The sequence below is a fragment of the Hyla sarda genome, unplaced genomic scaffold (assembly GCF_029499605.1).
Source record: "Hyla sarda isolate aHylSar1 unplaced genomic scaffold, aHylSar1.hap1 scaffold_3083, whole genome shotgun sequence".
NCBI classification, from domain to species: domain Eukaryota; kingdom Metazoa; phylum Chordata; class Amphibia; order Anura; family Hylidae; genus Hyla; species Hyla sarda.
Window position 1 is genome coordinate 1 of NW_026609807.1, and position 24310 is coordinate 24310.

The window sequence follows — 24310 nt, forward strand, 5'->3', positions numbered from 1 at the left end:
ATTAGACGAAAAAAAAGAAGAAAAAGAAGAATAATACGCCCAGAAAAGAGGCGAAAAGGAGAAAAACGTAAAAAAACGTGAAAAAAAAGTAAGAGGAAGAGAAGGGAAAAAAAGGTGGAAATGGGTTTAAAAGTGATTTCGGCGGAGAATATATATATATATATATATATATATATATATATATATATATATATGCGCACACACACACATAGATATAAACGTATTCTCCGTTGAGATATTGCAGCCGCTGCTGTGTCCAGGCCCAGGAGCCTTAGCACTGTGCTGTGATGTCACTCAATACCACTGACATCACTAGGTGTAAACAACATCTCTCCTTTGCTGTGTATGTGACTATGGAGCTGTTTGGTGATGTCGTCTATTACGGCCTTCATAGAAGCAACAGGAGATTGTTGCATCCATCTTGAACCCTCAGAACTACAGTGCTATGATGTCACTCACTTCCACAGGCCTTGCAGAGTGTAAACAACAACAACCCAGCTTTGTTGTGTATGTAACCAAAGGGATTTGTGATGTCACCTAGAACCTTCACAGCAGCGACAGCTTTATGAGGAGCATCAGCACTGCTCTGCCTGAGCAGAACCATCACCGCCATAGGTTGTCAAATAACCCGGATTTAACCCACACAGGTAAGTCCAATGGGGTGCAGGCATGTCCTCTATGCTTACAGCTTCCCGTGGGTGTTGGTTTGATACCGTTTGGGGACAGCCAAGGAGGCATCTGCAGGCAACAAAGGTAGGTGTGTGCTTGTGTGTGTGTTTCCTATGCAGATCCTAAGCCCAGTGTCACATGCAAGTAGGAGGAGTAAGAAGGGTTCCTGGCAAATCCGGGTTATGGATTGCATTTAAAAAGGCCCCGTGGGAGTGCAATGGGCCCCTGTCTTGCTGCTTAGCAATAATGGTATGGGTTTAGGTTCTGCTGTGTGTACTGGTGGTTGACTGCCCCCCAGCCCAGAGTGTGCATGGAAAATTGTCTGGCAGCCTCCCTGACAGCAAGCAGTGATAGTGCCCATGAAGGGGACCTTGTTGGGCCCGCCCCTTTCACGGTTATCGCTTCTCGGCCTTTTGGCTAAGATCAAGTGTAGTATCTGTTCTTATCAGTTTAATATCTGATACGTCCCCTATCTGGGGACCATATATTAAATGGATTTTTGAGAACGGGGGCCGATTTCGAAGCTTGCTTCCGTCGCCCTATGCATTGACCCGATATGGCAGTATCTTCGGGTACAGTGCACCACCCCCTTACAGGGTTAAAAAGAAAGATTCCTACTTTCATTGCTACCTGCTTGCTGGCTAGCCAGCTAGCCAGCCCTGTGGGCCTTGCTGCTGCTGCAGCCAAAAAACAAAAGGTGGTGCTGCTGCTGCTTCTGCTGCTTCTGCTTCTGCTTGTGTCTGGCCCCTGTTGGAGCGTCCAGGCACAGGACTTCTGCTGCTGCTGACTAAATGGCCTCCTTAATTGGATCATTTGAGTAGCCAGCACACCTGTGCAGGTAGGGCATGACATGATAGGCAGCTGCCTTGATAGCGGGTGGGTGCTGAATGTTCCTAATTGACAAAATAAGATTAATGCTTATGAAGAAATATAAAATCTCATCCCTTCCCCAATATCGCGCCACACCCCTACCCCTTAATTCCCTGGTTGAACGTGATGGACATATGTCTTTTTTCGACCGTACTAACTATGTAACTATGTAACATAACATGGGGGGGGGGGGGGGGGGTCTCCTGGCTGTTCACACAGGTGTGTCATTGCTGTACATTGACCATGCATTGCTTCTGTGGTATTGCAAAGGCAAAGACAAATGCTTCCAGCCATCCATTGCACTAATGGATTGGTCATCAGCTGGCTGTCTATGTCCCGCATCAATATAGACCAAAGTACAGAGGGTTAGGCTATGCTATTGTGCACCTACCTGATGCATCAGAAGGTGCGAGGCCCTTGCTAAATTCTGTGCACAGACTTTGAGATCTATGCTTTAGACTGTATCTAAACCTGCTCCAACATGGACTGACATTCTGGCCTACTTTCAGCCGATGCGACTTGTCTGTCGCTGAACAGTCGCTTTTTATGTATTCAGCACCTATGTATAATGTTGTAAAAATGCTCTAGAAGCTAAAGTCGCAGAAATGTCACACATATTTGGCCTGCAACTTTCTGTGCGACAAATTCAGACAGGAAAAATCAGTATAAATCCTTAGAAAATTATCCCCCAGTGTCTCCATCTGCTGGCGGTATTGAATAAGCATTGCTGCACTGATGGGGTATGCATTAGACGAAAAAAAAGAAGAAAAAGAAGAATAATACGCCCAGAAAAGAGGCGAAAAGGAGAAAAACGTAAAAAAACGTGAAAAAAAAGTAAGAGGAAGAGAAGGGAAAAAAAGGTGGAAATGGGTTTAAAAGTGATTTCGGCGGAGAAATATATATATATATATATATATATATATATATATATATATATATGCGCACACACACACATAGATATAAACGTATTCTCCGTTGAGATATTGCAGCCGCTGCTGTGTCCAGGCCCAGGAGCCTTAGCACTGTGCTGTGATGTCACTCAATACCACTGACATCACTAGGTGTAAACAACATCTCTCCTTTGCTGTGTATGTGACTATGGAGCTGTTTGGTGATGTCGTCTATTACGGCCTTCATAGAAGCAACAGGAGATTGTTGCATCCATCTTGAACCCTCAGAACTACAGTGCTATGATGTCACTCACTTCCACAGGCCTTGCAGAGTGTAAACAACAACAACCCAGCTTTGTTGTGTATGTAACCAAAGGGATTTGTGATGTCACCTAGAACCTTCACAGCAGCGACAGCTTTATGAGGAGCATCAGCACTGCTCTGCCTGAGCAGAACCATCACCGCCATAGGTTGTCAAATAACCCGGATTTAACCCACACAGGTAAGTCCAATGGGGTGCAGGCATGTCCTCTATGCTTACAGCTTCCCGTGGGTGTTGGTTTGATACCGTTTGGGGACAGCCAAGGAGGCATCTGCAGGCAACAAAGGTAGGTGTGTGCTTGTGTGTGTGTTTCCTATGCAGATCCTAAGCCCAGTGTCACATGCAAGTAGGAGGAGTAAGAAGGGTTCCTGGCAAATCCGGGTTATGGATTGCATTTAAAAAGGCCCCGTGGGAGTGCAATGGGCCCCTGTCTTGCTGCTTAGCAATAATGGTATGGGTTTAGGTTCTGCTGTGTGTACTGGTGGTTGACTGCCCCCCAGCCCAGAGTGTGCATGGAAAATTGTCTGGCAGCCTCCCTGACAGCAAGCAGTGATAGTGCCCATGAAGGGGACCTTGTTGGGCCCGCCCCTTTCACGGTTATCGCTTCTCGGCCTTTTGGCTAAGATCAAGTGTAGTATCTGTTCTTATCAGTTTAATATCTGATACGTCCCCTATCTGGGGACCATATATTAAATGGATTTTTGAGAACGGGGGCCGATTTCGAAGCTTGCTTCCGTCGCCCTATGCATTGACCCGATATGGCAGTATCTTCGGGTACAGTGCACCACCCCCTTACAGGGTTAAAAAGAAAGATTCCTACTTTCATTGCTACCTGCTTGCTGGCTAGCCAGCTAGCCAGCCCTGTGGGCCTTGCTGCTGCTGCAGCCAAAAAACAAAAGGTGGTGCTGCTGCTGCTTCTGCTGCTTCTGCTTCTGCTTGTGTCTGGCCCCTGTTGGAGCGTCCAGGCACAGGACTTCTGCTGCTGCTGACTAAATGGCCTCCTTAATTGGATCATTTGAGTAGCCAGCACACCTGTGCAGGTAGGGCATGACATGATAGGCAGCTGCCTTGATAGCGGGTGGGTGCTGAATGTTCCTAATTGACAAAATAAGATTAATGCTTATGAAGAAATATAAAATCTCATCCCTTCCCCAATATCGCGCCACACCCCTACCCCTTAATTCCCTGGTTGAACGTGATGGACATATGTCTTTTTTCGACCGTACTATATGTAACTATGTAACATAACATGGGGGGGGGGGGGGGGGTCTCCTGGCTGTTCACACAGGTGTGTCATTGCTGTACATTGACCATGCATTGCTTCTGTGGTATTGCAAAGGCAAAGACAAATGCTTCCAGCCATCCATTGCACTAATGGATTGGTCATCAGCTGGCTGTCTATGTCCCGCATCAATATAGACCAAAGTACAGAGGGTTAGGCTATGCTATTGTGCACCTACCTGATGCATCAGAAGGTGCGAGGCCCTTGCTAAATTCTGTGCACAGACTTTGAGATCTATGCTTTAGACTGTATCTAAACCTGCTCCAACATGGACTGACATTCTGGCCTACTTTCAGCCGATGCGACTTGTCTGTCGCTGAACAGTCGCTTTTTATGTATTCAGCACCTATGTATAATGTTGTAAAAATGCTCTAGAAGCTAAAGTCGCAGAAATGTCACACATATTTGGCCTGCAACTTTCTGTGCGACAAATTCAGACAGGAAAAATCAGTATAAATCCTTAGAAAATTATCCCCCAGTGTCTCCATCTGCTGGCGGTATTGAATAAGCATTGCTGCACTGATGGGGTATGCATTAGACGAAAAAAAAGAAGAAAAAGAAGAATAATACGCCCAGAAAAGAGGCGAAAAGGAGAAAAACGTAAAAAAACGTGAAAAAAAAGTAAGAGGAAGAGAAGGGAAAAAAAGGTGGAAATGGGTTTAAAAGTGATTTCGGCGGAGAAATATATATATATATATATATATATATATATATATATATATATATATATATGCGCACACACACACATAGATATAAACGTATTCTCCGTTGAGATATTGCAGCCGCTGCTGTGTCCAGGCCCAGGAGCCTTAGCACTGTGCTGTGATGTCACTCAATACCACTGACATCACTAGGTGTAAACAACATCTCTCCTTTGCTGTGTATGTGACTATGGAGCTGTTTGGTGATGTCGTCTATTACGGCCTTCATAGAAGCAACAGGAGATTGTTGCATCCATCTTGAACCCTCAGAACTACAGTGCTATGATGTCACTCACTTCCACAGGCCTTGCAGAGTGTAAACAACAACAACCCAGCTTTGTTGTGTATGTAACCAAAGGGATTTGTGATGTCACCTAGAACCTTCACAGCAGCGACAGCTTTATGAGGAGCATCAGCACTGCTCTGCCTGAGCAGAACCATCACCGCCATAGGTTGTCAAATAACCCGGATTTAACCCACACAGGTAAGTCCAATGGGGTGCAGGCATGTCCTCTATGCTTACAGCTTCCCGTGGGTGTTGGTTTGATACCGTTTGGGGACAGCCAAGGAGGCATCTGCAGGCAACAAAGGTAGGTGTGTGCTTGTGTGTGTGTTTCCTATGCAGATCCTAAGCCCAGTGTCACATGCAAGTAGGAGGAGTAAGAAGGGTTCCTGGCAAATCCGGGTTATGGATTGCATTTAAAAAGGCCCCGTGGGAGTGCAATGGGCCCCTGTCTTGCTGCTTAGCAATAATGGTATGGGTTTAGGTTCTGCTGTGTGTACTGGTGGTTGACTGCCCCCCAGCCCAGAGTGTGCATGGAAAATTGTCTGGCAGCCTCCCTGACAGCAAGCAGTGATAGTGCCCATGAAGGGGACCTTGTTGGGCCCGCCCCTTTCACGGTTATCGCTTCTCGGCCTTTTGGCTAAGATCAAGTGTAGTATCTGTTCTTATCAGTTTAATATCTGATACGTCCCCTATCTGGGGACCATATATTAAATGGATTTTTGAGAACGGGGGCCGATTTCGAAGCTTGCTTCCGTCGCCCTATGCATTGACCCGATATGGCAGTATCTTCGGGTACAGTGCACCACCCCCTTACAGGGTTAAAAAGAAAGATTCCTACTTTCATTGCTACCTGCTTGCTGGCTAGCCAGCTAGCCAGCCCTGTGGGCCTTGCTGCTGCTGCAGCCAAAAAACAAAAGGTGGTGCTGCTGCTGCTTCTGCTGCTTCTGCTTCTGCTTGTGTCTGGCCCCTGTTGGAGCGTCCAGGCACAGGACTTCTGCTGCTGCTGACTAAATGGCCTCCTTAATTGGATCATTTGAGTAGCCAGCACACCTGTGCAGGTAGGGCATGACATGATAGGCAGCTGCCTTGATAGCGGGTGGGTGCTGAATGTTCCTAATTGACAAAATAAGATTAATGCTTATGAAGAAATATAAAATCTCATCCCTTCCCCAATATCGCGCCACACCCCTACCCCTTAATTCCCTGGTTGAACGTGATGGACATATGTCTTTTTTCGACCGTACTAACTATGTAACTATGTAACATAACATGGGGGGGGGGGGGGTCTCCTGGCTGTTCACACAGGTGTGTCATTGCTGTACATTGACCATGCATTGCTTCTGTGGTATTGCAAAGGCAAAGACAAATGCTTCCAGCCATCCATTGCACTAATGGATTGGTCATCAGCTGGCTGTCTATGTCCCGCATCAATATAGACCAAAGTACAGAGGGTTAGGCTATGCTATTGTGCACCTACCTGATGCATCAGAAGGTGCGAGGCCCTTGCTAAATTCTGTGCACAGACTTTGAGATCTATGCTTTAGACTGTATCTAAACCTGCTCCAACATGGACTGACATTCTGGCCTACTTTCAGCCGATGCGACTTGTCTGTCGCTGAACAGTCGCTTTTTATGTATTCAGCACCTATGTATAATGTTGTAAAAATGCTCTAGAAGCTAAAGTCGCAGAAATGTCACACATATTTGGCCTGCAACTTTCTGTGCGACAAATTCAGACAGGAAAAATCAGTATAAATCCTTAGAAAATTATCCCCCAGTGTCTCCATCTGCTGGCGGTATTGAATAAGCATTGCTGCACTGATGGGGTATGCATTAGACGAAAAAAAAGAAGAAAAAGAAGAATAATACGCCCAGAAAAGAGGCGAAAAGGAGAAAAACGTAAAAAAACGTGAAAAAAAAGTAAGAGGAAGAGAAGGGAAAAAAAGGTGGAAATGGGTTTAAAAGTGATTTCGGCGGAGAATATATATATATATATATATATATATATATATATATATATATATATGCGCACACACACACATAGATATAAACGTATTCTCCGTTGAGATATTGCAGCCGCTGCTGTGTCCAGGCCCAGGAGCCTTAGCACTGTGCTGTGATGTCACTCAATACCACTGACATCACTAGGTGTAAACAACATCTCTCCTTTGCTGTGTATGTGACTATGGAGCTGTTTGGTGATGTCGTCTATTACGGCCTTCATAGAAGCAACAGGAGATTGTTGCATCCATCTTGAACCCTCAGAACTACAGTGCTATGATGTCACTCACTTCCACAGGCCTTGCAGAGTGTAAACAACAACAACCCAGCTTTGTTGTGTATGTAACCAAAGGGATTTGTGATGTCACCTAGAACCTTCACAGCAGCGACAGCTTTATGAGGAGCATCAGCACTGCTCTGCCTGAGCAGAACCATCACCGCCATAGGTTGTCAAATAACCCGGATTTAACCCACACAGGTAAGTCCAATGGGGTGCAGGCATGTCCTCTATGCTTACAGCTTCCCGTGGGTGTTGGTTTGATACCGTTTGGGGACAGCCAAGGAGGCATCTGCAGGCAACAAAGGTAGGTGTGTGCTTGTGTGTGTGTTTCCTATGCAGATCCTAAGCCCAGTGTCACATGCAAGTAGGAGGAGTAAGAAGGGTTCCTGGCAAATCCGGGTTATGGATTGCATTTAAAAAGGCCCCGTGGGAGTGCAATGGGCCCCTGTCTTGCTGCTTAGCAATAATGGTATGGGTTTAGGTTCTGCTGTGTGTACTGGTGGTTGACTGCCCCCCAGCCCAGAGTGTGCATGGAAAATTGTCTGGCAGCCTCCCTGACAGCAAGCAGTGATAGTGCCCATGAAGGGGACCTTGTTGGGCCCGCCCCTTTCACGGTTATCGCTTCTCGGCCTTTTGGCTAAGATCAAGTGTAGTATCTGTTCTTATCAGTTTAATATCTGATACGTCCCCTATCTGGGGACCATATATTAAATGGATTTTTGAGAACGGGGGCCGATTTCGAAGCTTGCTTCCGTCGCCCTATGCATTGACCCGATATGGCAGTATCTTCGGGTACAGTGCACCACCCCCTTACAGGGTTAAAAAGAAAGATTCCTACTTTCATTGCTACCTGCTTGCTGGCTAGCCAGCTAGCCAGCCCTGTGGGCCTTGCTGCTGCTGCAGCCAAAAAACAAAAGGTGGTGCTGCTGCTGCTTCTGCTGCTTCTGCTTCTGCTTGTGTCTGGCCCCTGTTGGAGCGTCCAGGCACAGGACTTCTGCTGCTGCTGACTAAATGGCCTCCTTAATTGGATCATTTGAGTAGCCAGCACACCTGTGCAGGTAGGGCATGACATGATAGGCAGCTGCCTTGATAGCGGGTGGGTGCTGAATGTTCCTAATTGACAAAATAAGATTAATGCTTATGAAGAAATATAAAATCTCATCCCTTCCCCAATATCGCGCCACACCCCTACCCCTTAATTCCCTGGTTGAACGTGATGGACATATGTCTTTTTTCGACCGTACTAACTATGTAACTATGTAACATAACATGGGGGGGGGGGGGGGTCTCCTGGCTGTTCACACAGGTGTGTCATTGCTGTACATTGACCATGCATTGCTTCTGTGGTATTGCAAAGGCAAAGACAAATGCTTCCAGCCATCCATTGCACTAATGGATTGGTCATCAGCTGGCTGTCTATGTCCCGCATCAATATAGACCAAAGTACAGAGGGTTAGGCTATGCTATTGTGCACCTACCTGATGCATCAGAAGGTGCGAGGCCCTTGCTAAATTCTGTGCACAGACTTTGAGATCTATGCTTTAGACTGTATCTAAACCTGCTCCAACATGGACTGACATTCTGGCCTACTTTCAGCCGATGCGACTTGTCTGTCGCTGAACAGTCGCTTTTTATGTATTCAGCACCTATGTATAATGTTGTAAAAATGCTCTAGAAGCTAAAGTCGCAGAAATGTCACACATATTTGGCCTGCAACTTTCTGTGCGACAAATTCAGACAGGAAAAATCAGTATAAATCCTTAGAAAATTATCCCCCAGTGTCTCCATCTGCTGGCGGTATTGAATAAGCATTGCTGCACTGATGGGGTATGCATTAGACGAAAAAAAAGAAGAAAAAGAAGAATAATACGCCCAGAAAAGAGGCGAAAAGGAGAAAAACGTAAAAAAACGTGAAAAAAAAGTAAGAGGAAGAGAAGGGAAAAAAAGGTGGAAATGGGTTTAAAAGTGATTTCGGCGGAGAAATATATATATATATATATATATATATATATATATATATATATATATGCGCACACATAGATATAAACGTATTCTCCGTTGAGATATTGCAGCCGCTGCTGTGTCCAGGCCCAGGAGCCTTAGCACTGTGCTGTGATGTCACTCAATACCACTGACATCACTAGGTGTAAACAACATCTCTCCTTTGCTGTGTATGTGACTATGGAGCTGTTTGGTGATGTCGTCTATTACGGCCTTCATAGAAGCAACAGGAGATTGTTGCATCCATCTTGAACCCTCAGAACTACAGTGCTATGATGTCACTCACTTCCACAGGCCTTGCAGAGTGTAAACAACAACAACCCAGCTTTGTTGTGTATGTAACCAAAGGGATTTGTGATGTCACCTAGAACCTTCACAGCAGCGACAGCTTTATGAGGAGCATCAGCACTGCTCTGCCTGAGCAGAACCATCACCGCCATAGGTTGTCAAATAACCCGGATTTAACCCACACAGGTAAGTCCAATGGGGTGCAGGCATGTCCTCTATGCTTACAGCTTCCCGTGGGTGTTGGTTTGATACCGTTTGGGGACAGCCAAGGAGGCATCTGCAGGCAACAAAGGTAGGTGTGTGCTTGTGTGTGTGTTTCCTATGCAGATCCTAAGCCCAGTGTCACATGCAAGTAGGAGGAGTAAGAAGGGTTCCTGGCAAATCCGGGTTATGGATTGCATTTAAAAAGGCCCCGTGGGAGTGCAATGGGCCCCTGTCTTGCTGCTTAGCAATAATGGTATGGGTTTAGGTTCTGCTGTGTGTACTGGTGGTTGACTGCCCCCCAGCCCAGAGTGTGCATGGAAAATTGTCTGGCAGCCTCCCTGACAGCAAGCAGTGATAGTGCCCATGAAGGGGACCTTGTTGGGCCCGCCCCTTTCACGGTTATCGCTTCTCGGCCTTTTGGCTAAGATCAAGTGTAGTATCTGTTCTTATCAGTTTAATATCTGATACGTCCCCTATCTGGGGACCATATATTAAATGGATTTTTGAGAACGGGGGCCGATTTCGAAGCTTGCTTCCGTCGCCCTATGCATTGACCCGATATGGCAGTATCTTCGGGTACAGTGCACCACCCCCTTACAGGGTTAAAAAGAAAGATTCCTACTTTCATTGCTACCTGCTTGCTGGCTAGCCAGCTAGCCAGCCCTGTGGGCCTTGCTGCTGCTGCAGCCAAAAAACAAAAGGTGGTGCTGCTGCTGCTTCTGCTGCTTCTGCTTCTGCTTGTGTCTGGCCCCTGTTGGAGCGTCCAGGCACAGGACTTCTGCTGCTGCTGACTAAATGGCCTCCTTAATTGGATCATTTGAGTAGCCAGCACACCTGTGCAGGTAGGGCATGACATGATAGGCAGCTGCCTTGATAGCGGGTGGGTGCTGAATGTTCCTAATTGACAAAATAAGATTAATGCTTATGAAGAAATATAAAATCTCATCCCTTCCCCAATATCGCGCCACACCCCTACCCCTTAATTCCCTGGTTGAACGTGATGGACATATGTCTTTTTTCGACCGTACTAACTATGTAACTATGTAACATAACATGGGGGGGGGGGGGGGTCTCCTGGCTGTTCACACAGGTGTGTCATTGCTGTACATTGACCATGCATTGCTTCTGTGGTATTGCAAAGGCAAAGACAAATGCTTCCAGCCATCCATTGCACTAATGGATTGGTCATCAGCTGGCTGTCTATGTCCCGCATCAATATAGACCAAAGTACAGAGGGTTAGGCTATGCTATTGTGCACCTACCTGATGCATCAGAAGGTGCGAGGCCCTTGCTAAATTCTGTGCACAGACTTTGAGATCTATGCTTTAGACTGTATCTAAACCTGCTCCAACATGGACTGACATTCTGGCCTACTTTCAGCCGATGCGACTTGTCTGTCGCTGAACAGTCGCTTTTTATGTATTCAGCACCTATGTATAATGTTGTAAAAATGCTCTAGAAGCTAAAGTCGCAGAAATGTCACACATATTTGGCCTGCAACTTTCTGTGCGACAAATTCAGACAGGAAAAATCAGTATAAATCCTTAGAAAATTATCCCCCAGTGTCTCCATCTGCTGGCGGTATTGAATAAGCATTGCTGCACTGATGGGGTATGCATTAGACGAAAAAAAAGAAGAAAAAGAAGAATAATACGCCCAGAAAAGAGGCGAAAAGGAGAAAAACGTAAAAAAACGTGAAAAAAAAGTAAGAGGAAGAGAAGGGAAAAAAAGGTGGAAATGGGTTTAAAAGTGATTTCGGCGGAGAATATATATATATATATATATATATATATATATATATATATATGCGCACACACACACATAGATATAAACGTATTCTCCGTTGAGATATTGCAGCCGCTGCTGTGTCCAGGCCCAGGAGCCTTAGCACTGTGCTGTGATGTCACTCAATACCACTGACATCACTAGGTGTAAACAACATCTCTCCTTTGCTGTGTATGTGACTATGGAGCTGTTTGGTGATGTCGTCTATTACGGCCTTCATAGAAGCAACAGGAGATTGTTGCATCCATCTTGAACCCTCAGAACTACAGTGCTATGATGTCACTCACTTCCACAGGCCTTGCAGAGTGTAAACAACAACAACCCAGCTTTGTTGTGTATGTAACCAAAGGGATTTGTGATGTCACCTAGAACCTTCACAGCAGCGACAGCTTTATGAGGAGCATCAGCACTGCTCTGCCTGAGCAGAACCATCACCGCCATAGGTTGTCAAATAACCCGGATTTAACCCACACAGGTAAGTCCAATGGGGTGCAGGCATGTCCTCTATGCTTACAGCTTCCCGTGGGTGTTGGTTTGATACCGTTTGGGGACAGCCAAGGAGGCATCTGCAGGCAACAAAGGTAGGTGTGTGCTTGTGTGTGTGTTTCCTATGCAGATCCTAAGCCCAGTGTCACATGCAAGTAGGAGGAGTAAGAAGGGTTCCTGGCAAATCCGGGTTATGGATTGCATTTAAAAAGGCCCCGTGGGAGTGCAATGGGCCCCTGTCTTGCTGCTTAGCAATAATGGTATGGGTTTAGGTTCTGCTGTGTGTACTGGTGGTTGACTGCCCCCCAGCCCAGAGTGTGCATGGAAAATTGTCTGGCAGCCTCCCTGACAGCAAGCAGTGATAGTGCCCATGAAGGGGACCTTGTTGGGCCCGCCCCTTTCACGGTTATCGCTTCTCGGCCTTTTGGCTAAGATCAAGTGTAGTATCTGTTCTTATCAGTTTAATATCTGATACGTCCCCTATCTGGGGACCATATATTAAATGGATTTTTGAGAACGGGGGCCGATTTCGAAGCTTGCTTCCGTCGCCCTATGCATTGACCCGATATGGCAGTATCTTCGGGTACAGTGCACCACCCCCTTACAGGGTTAAAAAGAAAGATTCCTACTTTCATTGCTACCTGCTTGCTGGCTAGCCAGCTAGCCAGCCCTGTGGGCCTTGCTGCTGCTGCAGCCAAAAAACAAAAGGTGGTGCTGCTGCTGCTTCTGCTGCTTCTGCTTCTGCTTGTGTCTGGCCCCTGTTGGAGCGTCCAGGCACAGGACTTCTGCTGCTGCTGACTAAATGGCCTCCTTAATTGGATCATTTGAGTAGCCAGCACACCTGTGCAGGTAGGGCATGACATGATAGGCAGCTGCCTTGATAGCGGGTGGGTGCTGAATGTTCCTAATTGACAAAATAAGATTAATGCTTATGAAGAAATATAAAATCTCATCCCTTCCCCAATATCGCGCCACACCCCTACCCCTTAATTCCCTGGTTGAACGTGATGGACATATGTCTTTTTTCGACCGTACTAACTATGTAACTATGTAACATAACATGGGGGGGGGGGGGGGTCTCCTGGCTGTTCACACAGGTGTGTCATTGCTGTACATTGACCATGCATTGCTTCTGTGGTATTGCAAAGGCAAAGACAAATGCTTCCAGCCATCCATTGCACTAATGGATTGGTCATCAGCTGGCTGTCTATGTCCCGCATCAATATAGACCAAAGTACAGAGGGTTAGGCTATGCTATTGTGCACCTACCTGATGCATCAGAAGGTGCGAGGCCCTTGCTAAATTCTGTGCACAGACTTTGAGATCTATGCTTTAGACTGTATCTAAACCTGCTCCAACATGGACTGACATTCTGGCCTACTTTCAGCCGATGCGACTTGTCTGTCGCTGAACAGTCGCTTTTTATGTATTCAGCACCTATGTATAATGTTGTAAAAATGCTCTAGAAGCTAAAGTCGCAGAAATGTCACACATATTTGGCCTGCAACTTTCTGTGCGACAAATTCAGACAGGAAAAATCAGTATAAATCCTTAGAAAATTATCCCCCAGTGTCTCCATCTGCTGGCGGTATTGAATAAGCATTGCTGCACTGATGGGGTATGCATTAGACGAAAAAAAAGAAGAAAAAGAAGAATAATACGCCCAGAAAAGAGGCGAAAAGGAGAAAAACGTAAAAAAACGTGAAAAAAAAGTAAGAGGAAGAGAAGGGAAAAAAAGGTGGAAATGGGTTTAAAAGTGATTTCGGCGGAGAATATATATATATATATATATATATATATATATATATATATATATATGCGCACACACACACATAGATATAAACGTATTCTCCGTTGAGATATTGCAGCCGCTGCTGTGTCCAGGCCCAGGAGCCTTAGCACTGTGCTGTGATGTCACTCAATACCACTGACATCACTAGGTGTAAACAACATCTCTCCTTTGCTGTGTATGTGACTATGGAGCTGTTTGGTGATGTCGTCTATTACGGCCTTCATAGAAGCAACAGGAGATTGTTGCATCCATCTTGAACCCTCAGAACTACAGTGCTATGATGTCACTCACTTCCACAGGCCTTGCAGAGTGTAAACAACAACAACCCAGCTTTGTTGTGTATGTAACCAAAGGGATTTGTGATGTCACCTAGAACCTTCACAGCAGCGACAGCTTTATGAGGAGCATCAGCACTGCTCTGCCTGAGCAGAACCATCACCGCCATAGGTTGTCAAATAACCCGGATTTAACCCACACAGGTAAGTCCAATGGGGTGCAGGCATGTCCTCTATGCTTACAGCTTCCCGTGGGTGTTGGTTTGATACCGTTTGGGGACAGCCAAGGAGGCATCTGCAGGCAACAAAGGTAGGTGTGTGCTTGTGTGTGTGTTTCCTATGCAGATCCTAAGCCCAGTGTCACATGCAAGTAGGAGGAGTAAGAAGGGTTCCTGGCAAATCCGGGTTATGGATTGCATTTAAAAAGGCCCCGTGGGAGTGCAATGGGCCCCTGTCTTGCTGCTTAGCAATAATGGTATGGGTTTAGGTTCTGCTGTGTGTACTGGTGGTTGACTGCCCCCCAGCCCAGAGTGTGCATGGAAAATTGTCTGGCAGCCTCCCTGACAGCAAGCAGTGATAGTGCCCATGAAGGGGACCTTGTTGGGCCCGCCCCTTTCACGGTTATCGCTTCTCGGCCTTTTGGCTAAGATCAAGTGTAGTATCTGTTCTTATCAGTTTAATATCTGATACGTCCCCTATCTGGGGACCATATATTAAATGGATTTTTGAGAACGGGGGCCGATTTCGAAGCTTGCTTCCGTCGCCCTATGCATTGACCCGATATGGCAGTATCTTCGGGTACAGTGCACCACCCCCTTACAGGGTTAAAAAGAAAGATTCCTACTTTCATTGCTACCTGCTTGCTGGCTAGCCAGCTAGCCAGCCCTGTGGGCCTTGCTGCTGCTGCAGCCAAAAAACAAAAGGTGGTGCTGCTGCTGCTTCTGCTGCTTCTGCTTCTGCTTGTGTCTGGCCCCTGTTGGAGCGTCCAGGCACAGGACTTCTGCTGCTGCTGACTAAATGGCCTCCTTAATTGGATCATTTGAGTAGCCAGCACACCTGTGCAGGTAGGGCATGACATGATAGGCAGCTGCCTTGATAGCGGGTGGGTGCTGAATGTTCCTAATTGACAAAATAAGATTAATGCTTATGAAGAAATATAAAATCTCATCCCTTCCCCAATATCGCGCCACACCCCTACCCCTTAATTCCCTGGTTGAACGTGATGGACATATGTCTTTTTTCGACCGTACTAACTATGTAACTATGTAACATAACATGGGGGGGGGGGGGGGTCTCCTGGCTGTTCACACAGGTGTGTCATTGCTGTACATTGACCATGCATTGCTTCTGTGGTATTGCAAAGGCAAAGACAAATGCTTCCAGCCATCCATTGCACTAATGGATTGGTCATCAGCTGGCTGTCTATGTCCCGCATCAATATAGACCAAAGTACAGAGGGTTAGGCTATGCTATTGTGCACCTACCTGATGCATCAGAAGGTGCGAGGCCCTTGCTAAATTCTGTGCACAGACTTTGAGATCTATGCTTTAGACTGTATCTAAACCTGCTCCAACATGGACTGACATTCTGGCCTACTTTCAGCCGATGCGACTTGTCTGTCGCTGAACAGTCGCTTTTTATGTATTCAGCACCTATGTATAATGTTGTAAAAATGCTCTAGAAGCTAAAGTCGCAGAAATGTCACACATATTTGGCCTGCAACTTTCTGTGCGACAAATTCAGACAGGAAAAATCAGTATAAATCCTTAGAAAATTATCCCCCAGTGTCTCCATCTGCTGGCGGTATTGAATAAGCATTGCTGCACTGATGGGGTATGCATTAGACGAAAAAAAAGAAGAAAAAGAAGAATAATACGCCCAGAAAAGAGGCGAAAAGGAGAAAAACGTAAAAAAACGTGAAAAAAAAGTAAGAGGAAGAGAAGGGAAAAAAAGGTGGAAATGGGTTTAAAAGTGATTTCGGCGGAGAAATATATATATATATATATATATATATATATATATATATATATATGCGCACACACACACATAGATATAAACGTATTCTCCGTTGAGATATTGCAGCCGCTGCTGTGTCCAGGCCCAGGAGCCTTAGCACTGTGCTGTGATGTCAATACCACTGACATCACTAGGTGTAAACAACATCTCTCCTTTGCTGTGTATGTGACTATGGAGCTGTTTGGTGATGTCGTCTATTACGGCCTTCATAGAAGCAACAGGAGATTGTTGCATCCATCTTGAACCCTCAGAACTACAGTGCTATGATGTCACTCACTTCCACAGGCCTTGCAGAGTGTAAACAACAACAACCCAGCTTTGTTGTGTATGTAACCAAAGGGATTTGTGATGTCACCTAGAACCTTCACAGCAGCGACAGCTTTATGAGGAGCATCAGCACTGCTCTGCCTGAGCAGAACCATCACCGCCATAGGTTGTCAAATAACCCGGATTTAACCCACACAGGTAAGTCCAATGGGGTGCAGGCATGTCCTCTATGCTTACAGCTTCCCGTGGGTGTTGGTTTGATACCGTTTGGGGACAGCCAAGGAGGCATCTGCAGGCAACAAAGGTAGGTGTGTGCTTGTGTGTGTGTTTCCTATGCAGATCCTAAGCCCAGTGTCACATGCAAGTAGGAGGAGTAAGAAGGGTTCCTGGCAAATCCGGGTTATGGATTGCATTTAAAAAGGCCCCGTGGGAGTGCAATGGGCCCCTGTCTTGCTGCTTAGCAATAATGGTATGGGTTTAGGTTCTGCTGTGTGTACTGGTGGTTGACTGCCCCCCAGCCCAGAGTGTGCATGGAAAATTGTCTGGCAGCCTCCCTGACAGCAAGCAGTGATAGTGCCCATGAAGGGGACCTTGTTGGGCCCGCCCCTTTCACGGTTATCGCTTCTCGGCCTTTTGGCTAAGATCAAGTGTAGTATCTGTTCTTATCAGTTTAATATCTGATACGTCCCCTATCTGGGGACCATATATTAAATGGATTTTTGAGAACGGGGGCCGATTTCGAAGCTTGCTTCCGTCGCCCTATGCATTGACCCGATATGGCAGTATCTTCGGGTACAGTGCACCACCCCCTTACAGGGTTAAAAAGAAAGATTCCTACTTTCATTGCTACCTGCTTGCTGGCTAGCCAGCTAGCCAGCCCTGTGGGCCTTGCTGCTGCTGCAGCCAAAAAACAAAAGGTGGTGCTGCTGCTGCTTCTGCTGCTTCTGCTTCTGCTTGTGTCTGGCCCCTGTTGGAGCGTCCAGGCACAGGACTTCTGCTGCTGCTGACTAAATGGCCTCCTTAATTGGATCATTTGAGTAGCCAGCACACCTGTGCAGGTAGGGCATGACATGATAGGCAGCTGCCTTGATAGCGGGTGGGTGCTGAATGTTCCTAATTGACAAAATAAGATTAATGCTTATGAAGAAATATAAAATCTCATCCCTTCCCCAATATCGCGCCACACCCCTACCCCTTAATTCCCTGGTTGAACGTGATGGACATATGTCTTTTTTCGACCGTACTAACTATGTAACTATGTAACATAACATGGGGGGGGGGGGGGGGTCTCCTGGCTGTTCACACAGGTGTGTCATTGCTGTACATTGACCATGCATTGCTTCTGTGGTATTGCAAAGGCAAAGACAAATGCTTCCAGCCATCCATTGCACTAATGGATTGGTCATCAGCTGGCTGTCTATGTCCCGCATCAATATAGACCAAAGTACAGAGGGTTAGGCTATGCTATTGTGCACCTACCTGATGCATCAGAAGGTGCGAGGCCCTTGCTAAATTCTGTGCACAGACTTTGAGATCTATGCTTTAGACTGTATCTAAACCTGCTCCAACATGGACTGACATTCTGGCCTACTTTCAGCCGATGCGACTTGTCTGTCGCTGAACAGTCGCTTTTTATGTATTCAGCACCTATGTATAATGTTGTAAAAATGCTCTAGAAGCTAAAGTCGCAGAAATGTCACACATATTTGGCCTGCAACTTTCTGTGCGACAAATTCAGACAGGAAAAATCAGTATAAATCCTTAGAAAATTATCCCCCAGTGTCTCCATCTGCTGGCGGTATTGAATAAGCATTGCTGCACTGATGGGGTATGCATTAGACGAAAAAAAAGAAGAAAAAGAAGAATAATACGCCCAGAAAAGAGGCGAAAAGGAGAAAAACGTAAAAAAACGTGAAAAAAAAGTAAGAGGAAGAGAAGGGAAAAAAAGGTGGAAATGGGTTTAAAAGTGATTTCGGCGGAGAATATATATATATATATATATATATATATATATATATATATATATATGCGCACACACACACATAGATATAAACGTATTCTCCGTTGAGATATTGCAGCCGCTGCTGTGTCCAGGCCCAGGAGCCTTAGCACTGTGCTGTGATGTCACTCAATACCACTGACATCACTAGGTGTAAACAACATCTCTCCTTTGCTGTGTATGTGACTATGGAGCTGTTTGGTGATGTCGTCTATTACGGCCTTCATAGAAGCAACAGGAGATTGTTGCATCCATCTTGAACCCTCAGAACTACAGTGCTATGATGTCACTCACTTCCACAGGCCTTGCAGAGTGTAAACAACAACAACCCAGCTTTGTTGTGTATGTAACCAAAGGGATTTGTGATGTCACCTAGAACCTTCACAGCAGCGACAGCTTTATGAGGAGCATCAGCACTGCTCTGCCTGAGCAGAACCATCACCGCCATAGGTTGTCAAATAACCCGGATTTAACCCACACAGGTAAGTCCAATGGGGTGCAGGCATGTCCTCTATGCTTACAGCTTCCCGTGGGTGTTGGTTTGATACCGTTTGGGGACAGCCAAGGAGGCATCTGCAGGCAACAAAGGTAGGTGTGTGCTTGTGTGTGTGTTTCCTATGCAGATCCTAAGCCCAGTGTCACATGCAAGTAGGAGGAGTAAGAAGGGTTCCTGGCAAATCCGGGTTATGGATTGCATTTAAAAAGGCCCCGTGGGAGTGCAATGGGCCCCTGTCTTGCTGCTTAGCAATAATGGTATGGGTTTAGGTTCTGCTGTGTGTACTGGTGGTTGACTGCCCCCCAGCCCAGAGTGTGCATGGAAAATTGTCTGGCAGCCTCCCTGACAGCAAGCAGTGATAGTGCCCATGAAGGGGACCTTGTTGGGCCCGCCCCTTTCACGGTTATCGCTTCTCGGCCTTTTGGCTAAGATCAAGTGTAGTATCTGTTCTTATCAGTTTAATATCTGATACGTCCCCTATCTGGGGACCATATATTAAATTTTGAGAACGGGGGCCGATTTCGAAGCTTGCTTCCGTCGCCCTATGCATTGACCCGATATGGCAGTATCTTCGGGTACAGTGCACCACCCCCTTACAGGGTTAAAAAGAAAGATTCCTACTTTCATTGCTACCTGCTTGCTGGCTAGCCAGCTAGCCAGCCCTGTGGGCCTTGCTGCTGCTGCAGCCAAAAAACAAAAGGTGGTGCTGCTGCTGCTTCTGCTGCTTCTGCTTCTGCTTGTGTCTGGCCCCTGTTGGAGCGTCCAGGCACAGGACTTCTGCTGCTGCTGACTAAATGGCCTCCTTAATTGGATCATTTGAGTAGCCAGCACACCTGTGCAGGTAGGGCATGACATGATAGGCAGCTGCCTTGATAGCGGGTGGGTGCTGAATGTTCCTAATTGACAAAATAAGATTAATGCTTATGAAGAAATATAAAATCTCATCCCTTCCCCAATATCGCGCCACACCCCTACCCCTTAATTCCCTGGTTGAACGTGATGGACATATGTCTTTTTTCGACCGTACTAACTATGTAACTATGTAACATAACATGGGGGGGGGGGGGGGGGTCTCCTGGCTGTTCACACAGGTGTGTCATTGCTGTACATTGACCATGCATTGCTTCTGTGGTATTGCAAAGGCAAAGACAAATGCTTCCAGCCATCCATTGCACTAATGGATTGATCATCAGCTGGCTGTCTATGTCCCGCATCAATATAGACCAAAGTACAGAGGGTTAGGCTATGCTATTGTGCACCTACCTGATGCATCAGAAGGTGCGAGGCCCTTGCTAAATTCTGTGCACAGACTTTGAGATCTATGCTTTAGACTGTATCTAAACCTGCTCCAACATGGACTGACATTCTGGCCTACTTTCAGCCGATGCGACTTGTCTGTCGCTGAACAGTCGCTTTTTATGTATTCAGCACCTATGTATAATGTTGTAAAAATGCTCTAGAAGCTAAAGTCGCAGAAATGTCACACATATTTGGCCTGCAACTTTCTGTGCGACAAATTCAGACAGGAAAAATCAGTATAAATCCTTAGAAAATTATCCCCCAGTGTCTCCATCTGCTGGCGGTATTGAATAAGCATTGCTGCACTGATGGGGTATGCATTAGACGAAAAAAAAGAAGAAAAAGAAGAATAATACGCCCAGAAAAGAGGCGAAAAGGAGAAAAACGTAAAAAAACGTGAAAAAAAAGTAAGAGGAAGAGAAGGGAAAAAAAGGTGGAAATGGGTTTAAAAGTGATTTCGGCGGAGAAATATATATATATATATATATATATATATATATATATATATATATATGCGCACACACACACATAGATATAAACGTATTCTCCGTTGAGATATTGCAGCCGCTGCTGTGTCCAGGCCCAGGAGCCTTAGCACTGTGCTGTGATGTCACTCAATACCACTGACATCACTAGGTGTAAACAACATCTCTCCTTTGCTGTGTATGTGACTATGGAGCTGTTTGGTGATGTCGTCTATTACGGCCTTCATAGAAGCAACAGGAGATTGTTGCATCCATCTTGAACCCTCAGAACTACAGTGCTATGATGTCACTCACTTCCACAGGCCTTGCAGAGTGTAAACAACAACAACCCAGCTTTGTTGTGTATGTAACCAAAGGGATTTGTGATGTCACCTAGAACCTTCACAGCAGCGACAGCTTTATGAGGAGCATCAGCACTGCTCTGCCTGAGCAGAACCATCACCGCCATAGGTTGTCAAATAACCCGGATTTAACCCACACAGGTAAGTCCAATGGGGTGCAGGCATGTCCTCTATGCTTACAGCTTCCCGTGGGTGTTGGTTTGATACCGTTTGGGGACAGCCAAGGAGGCATCTGCAGGCAACAAAGGTAGGTGTGTGCTTGTGTGTGTGTTTCCTATGCAGATCCTAAGCCCAGTGTCACATGCAAGTAGGAGGAGTAAGAAGGGTTCCTGGCAAATCCGGGTTATGGATTGCATTTAAAAAGGCCCCGTGGGAGTGCAATGGGCCCCTGTCTTGCTGCTTAGCAATAATGGTATGGGTTTAGGTTCTGCTGTGTGTACTGGTGGTTGACTGCCCCCCAGCCCAGAGTGTGCATGGAAAATTGTCTGGCAGCCTCCCTGACAGCAAGCAGTGATAGTGCCCATGAAGGGGACCTTGTTGGGCCCGCCCCTTTCACGGTTATCGCTTCTCGGCCTTTTGGCTAAGATCAAGTGTAGTATCTGTTCTTATCAGTTTAATATCTGATACGTCCCCTATCTGGGGACCATATATTAAATGGATTTTTGAGAACGGGGGCCGATTTCGAAGCTTGCTTCCGTCGCCCTATGCATTGACCCGATATGGCAGTATCTTCGGGTACAGTGCACCACCCCCTTACAGGGTTAAAAAGAAAGATTCCTACTTTCATTGCTACCTGCTTGCTGGCTAGCCAGCTAGCCAGCCCTGTGGGCCTTGCTGCTGCTGCAGCCAAAAAACAAAAGGTGGTGCTGCTGCTGCTTCTGCTGCTTCTGCTTCTGCTTGTGTCTGGCCCCTGTTGGAGCGTCCAGGCACAGGACTTCTGCTGCTGCTGACTAAATGGCCTCCTTAATTGGATCATTTGAGTAGCCAGCACACCTGTGCAGGTAGGGCATGACATGATAGGCAGCTGCCTTGATAGCGGGTGGGTGCTGAATGTTCCTAATTGACAAAATAAGATTAATGCTTATGAAGAAATATAAAATCTCATCCCTTCCCCAATATCGCGCCACACCCCTACCCCTTAATTCCCTGGTTGAACGTGATGGACATATGTCTTTTTTCGACCGTACTAACTATGTAACTATGTAACATAACATGGGGGGGGGGGGGGGTCTCCTGGCTGTTCACACAGGTGTGTCATTGCTGTACATTGACCATGCATTGCTTCTGTGGTATTGCAAAGGCAAAGACAAATGCTTCCAGCCATCCATTGCACTAATGGATTGGTCATCAGCTGGCTGTCTATGTCCCGCATCAATATAGACCAAAGTACAGAGGGTTAGGCTATGCTATTGTGCACCTACCTGATGCATCAGAAGGTGCGAGGCCCTTGCTAAATTCTGTGCACAGACTTTGAGATCTATGCTTTAGACTGTATCTAAACCTGCTCCAACATGGACTGACATTCTGGCCTACTTTCAGCCGATGCGACTTGTCTGTCGCTGAACAGTCGCTTTTTATGTATTCAGCACCTATGTATAATGTTGTAAAAATGCTCTAGAAGCTAAAGTCGCAGAAATGTCACACATATTTGGCCTGCAACTTTCTGTGCGACAAATTCAGACAGGAAAAATCAGTATAAATCCTTAGAAAATTATCCCCCAGTGTCTCCATCTGCTGGCGGTATTGAATAAGCATTGCTGCACTGATGGGGTATGCATTAGACGAAAAAAAAGAAGAAAAAGAAGAATAATACGCCCAGAAAAGAGGCGAAAAGGAGAAAAACGTAAAAAAACGTGAAAAAAAAGTAAGAGGAAGAGAAGGGAAAAAAAGGTGGAAATGGGTTTAAAAGTGATTTCGGCGGAGAAATATATATATATATATATATATATATATATATATATATATATATATATGCGCACACACACACATAGATATAAACGTATTCTCCGTTGAGATATTGCAGCCGCTGCTGTGTCCAGGCCCAGGAGCCTTAGCACTTGTGCTGTGATGTCACTCAATACCACTGACATCACTAGGTGTAAACAACATCTCTCCTTTGCTGTGTATGTGACTATGGAGCTGTTTGGTGATGTCGTCTATTACGGCCTTCATAGAAGCAACAGGAGATTGTTGCATCCATCTTGAACCCTCAGAACTACAGTGCTATGATGTCACTCACTTCCACAGGCCTTGCAGAGTGTAAACAACAACAACCCAGCTTTGTTGTGTATGTAACCAAAGGGATTTGTGATGTCACCTAGAACCTTCACAGCAGCGACAGCTTTATGAGGAGCATCAGCACTGCTCTGCCTGAGCAGAACCATCACCGCCATAGGTTGTCAAATAACCCGGATTTAACCCACACAGGTAAGTCCAATGGGGTGCAGGCATGTCCTCTATGCTTACAGCTTCCCGTGGGTGTTGGTTTGATACCGTTTGGGGACAGCCAAGGAGGCATCTGCAGGCAACAAAGGTAGGTGTGTGCTTGTGTGTGTGTTTCCTATGCAGATCCTAAGCCCAGTGTCACATGCAAGTAGGAGGAGTAAGAAGGGTTCCTGGCAAATCCGGGTTATGGATTGCATTTAAAAAGGCCCCGTGGGAGTGCAATGGGCCCCTGTCTTGCTGCTTAGCAATAATGGTATGGGTTTAGGTTCTGCTGTGTGTACTGGTGGTTGACTGCCCCCCAGCCCAGAGTGTGCATGGAAAATTGTCTGGCAGCCTCCCTGACAGCAAGCAGTGATAGTGCCCATGAAGGGGACCTTGTTGGGCCCGCCCCTTTCACGGTTATCGCTTCTCGGCCTTTTGGCTAAGATCAAGTGTAGTATCTGTTCTTATCAGTTTAATATCTGATACGTCCCCTATCTGGGGACCATATATTAAATGGATTTTTGAGAACGGGGGCCGATTTCGAAGCTTGCTTCCGTCGCCCTATGCATTGACCCGATATGGCAGTATCTTCGGGTACAGTGCACCACCCCCTTACAGGGTTAAAAAGAAAGATTCCTACTTTCATTGCTACCTGCTTGCTGGCTAGCCAGCTAGCCAGCCCTGTGGGCCTTGCTGCTGCTGCAGCCAAAAAACAAAAGGTGGTGCTGCTGCTGCTTCTGCTGCTTCTGCTTCTGCTTGTGTCTGGCCCCTGTTGGAGCGTCCAGGCACAGGACTTCTGCTGCTGCTGACTAAATGGCCTCCTTAATTGGATCATTTGAGTAGCCAGC

At 46.2% G+C, this 24310-nt stretch overlaps 11 non-coding genes across 11 annotated transcripts; all 11 read left to right on the forward strand.

Annotated features, from left to right (window-relative positions):
* Positions 1-1066: 1066 nt before the first annotated feature.
* Positions 1067-1257, forward strand: LOC130328487 (U2 spliceosomal RNA). The gene has a single exon (XR_008872458.1). It is a non-coding gene; the product is annotated as a U2 spliceosomal RNA (small nuclear RNA).
* Positions 1258-3350: 2093 nt separating this feature from the next.
* Positions 3351-3541, forward strand: LOC130328495 (U2 spliceosomal RNA). Its single transcript, XR_008872465.1, has one exon. It is a non-coding gene; the product is annotated as a U2 spliceosomal RNA (small nuclear RNA).
* A 2096-nt stretch (positions 3542-5637) lies between these two features.
* On the forward strand, positions 5638-5828 carry LOC130328496 (U2 spliceosomal RNA). The gene has a single exon (XR_008872466.1). It is a non-coding gene; the product is annotated as a U2 spliceosomal RNA (small nuclear RNA).
* A 2090-nt stretch (positions 5829-7918) lies between these two features.
* LOC130328497 (U2 spliceosomal RNA) lies at positions 7919-8109 on the forward strand. The gene has a single exon (XR_008872467.1). It is a non-coding gene; the product is annotated as a U2 spliceosomal RNA (small nuclear RNA).
* A 2086-nt stretch (positions 8110-10195) lies between these two features.
* LOC130328498 (U2 spliceosomal RNA) lies at positions 10196-10386 on the forward strand. Its single transcript, XR_008872468.1, has one exon. It is a non-coding gene; the product is annotated as a U2 spliceosomal RNA (small nuclear RNA).
* Positions 10387-12473: 2087 nt separating this feature from the next.
* LOC130328488 (U2 spliceosomal RNA) lies at positions 12474-12664 on the forward strand. Its single transcript, XR_008872459.1, has one exon. It is a non-coding gene; the product is annotated as a U2 spliceosomal RNA (small nuclear RNA).
* Positions 12665-14755: 2091 nt separating this feature from the next.
* On the forward strand, positions 14756-14946 carry LOC130328490 (U2 spliceosomal RNA). The gene has a single exon (XR_008872460.1). It is a non-coding gene; the product is annotated as a U2 spliceosomal RNA (small nuclear RNA).
* A 2086-nt stretch (positions 14947-17032) lies between these two features.
* LOC130328491 (U2 spliceosomal RNA) lies at positions 17033-17223 on the forward strand. Its single transcript, XR_008872461.1, has one exon. It is a non-coding gene; the product is annotated as a U2 spliceosomal RNA (small nuclear RNA).
* Positions 17224-19315: 2092 nt separating this feature from the next.
* Positions 19316-19501, forward strand: LOC130328494 (U2 spliceosomal RNA). Its single transcript, XR_008872464.1, has one exon. It is a non-coding gene; the product is annotated as a U2 spliceosomal RNA (small nuclear RNA).
* Positions 19502-21595: 2094 nt separating this feature from the next.
* LOC130328492 (U2 spliceosomal RNA) lies at positions 21596-21786 on the forward strand. The gene has a single exon (XR_008872462.1). It is a non-coding gene; the product is annotated as a U2 spliceosomal RNA (small nuclear RNA).
* Positions 21787-23881: 2095 nt separating this feature from the next.
* Positions 23882-24072, forward strand: LOC130328493 (U2 spliceosomal RNA). Its single transcript, XR_008872463.1, has one exon. It is a non-coding gene; the product is annotated as a U2 spliceosomal RNA (small nuclear RNA).
* Positions 24073-24310: the final 238 nt, after the last annotated feature.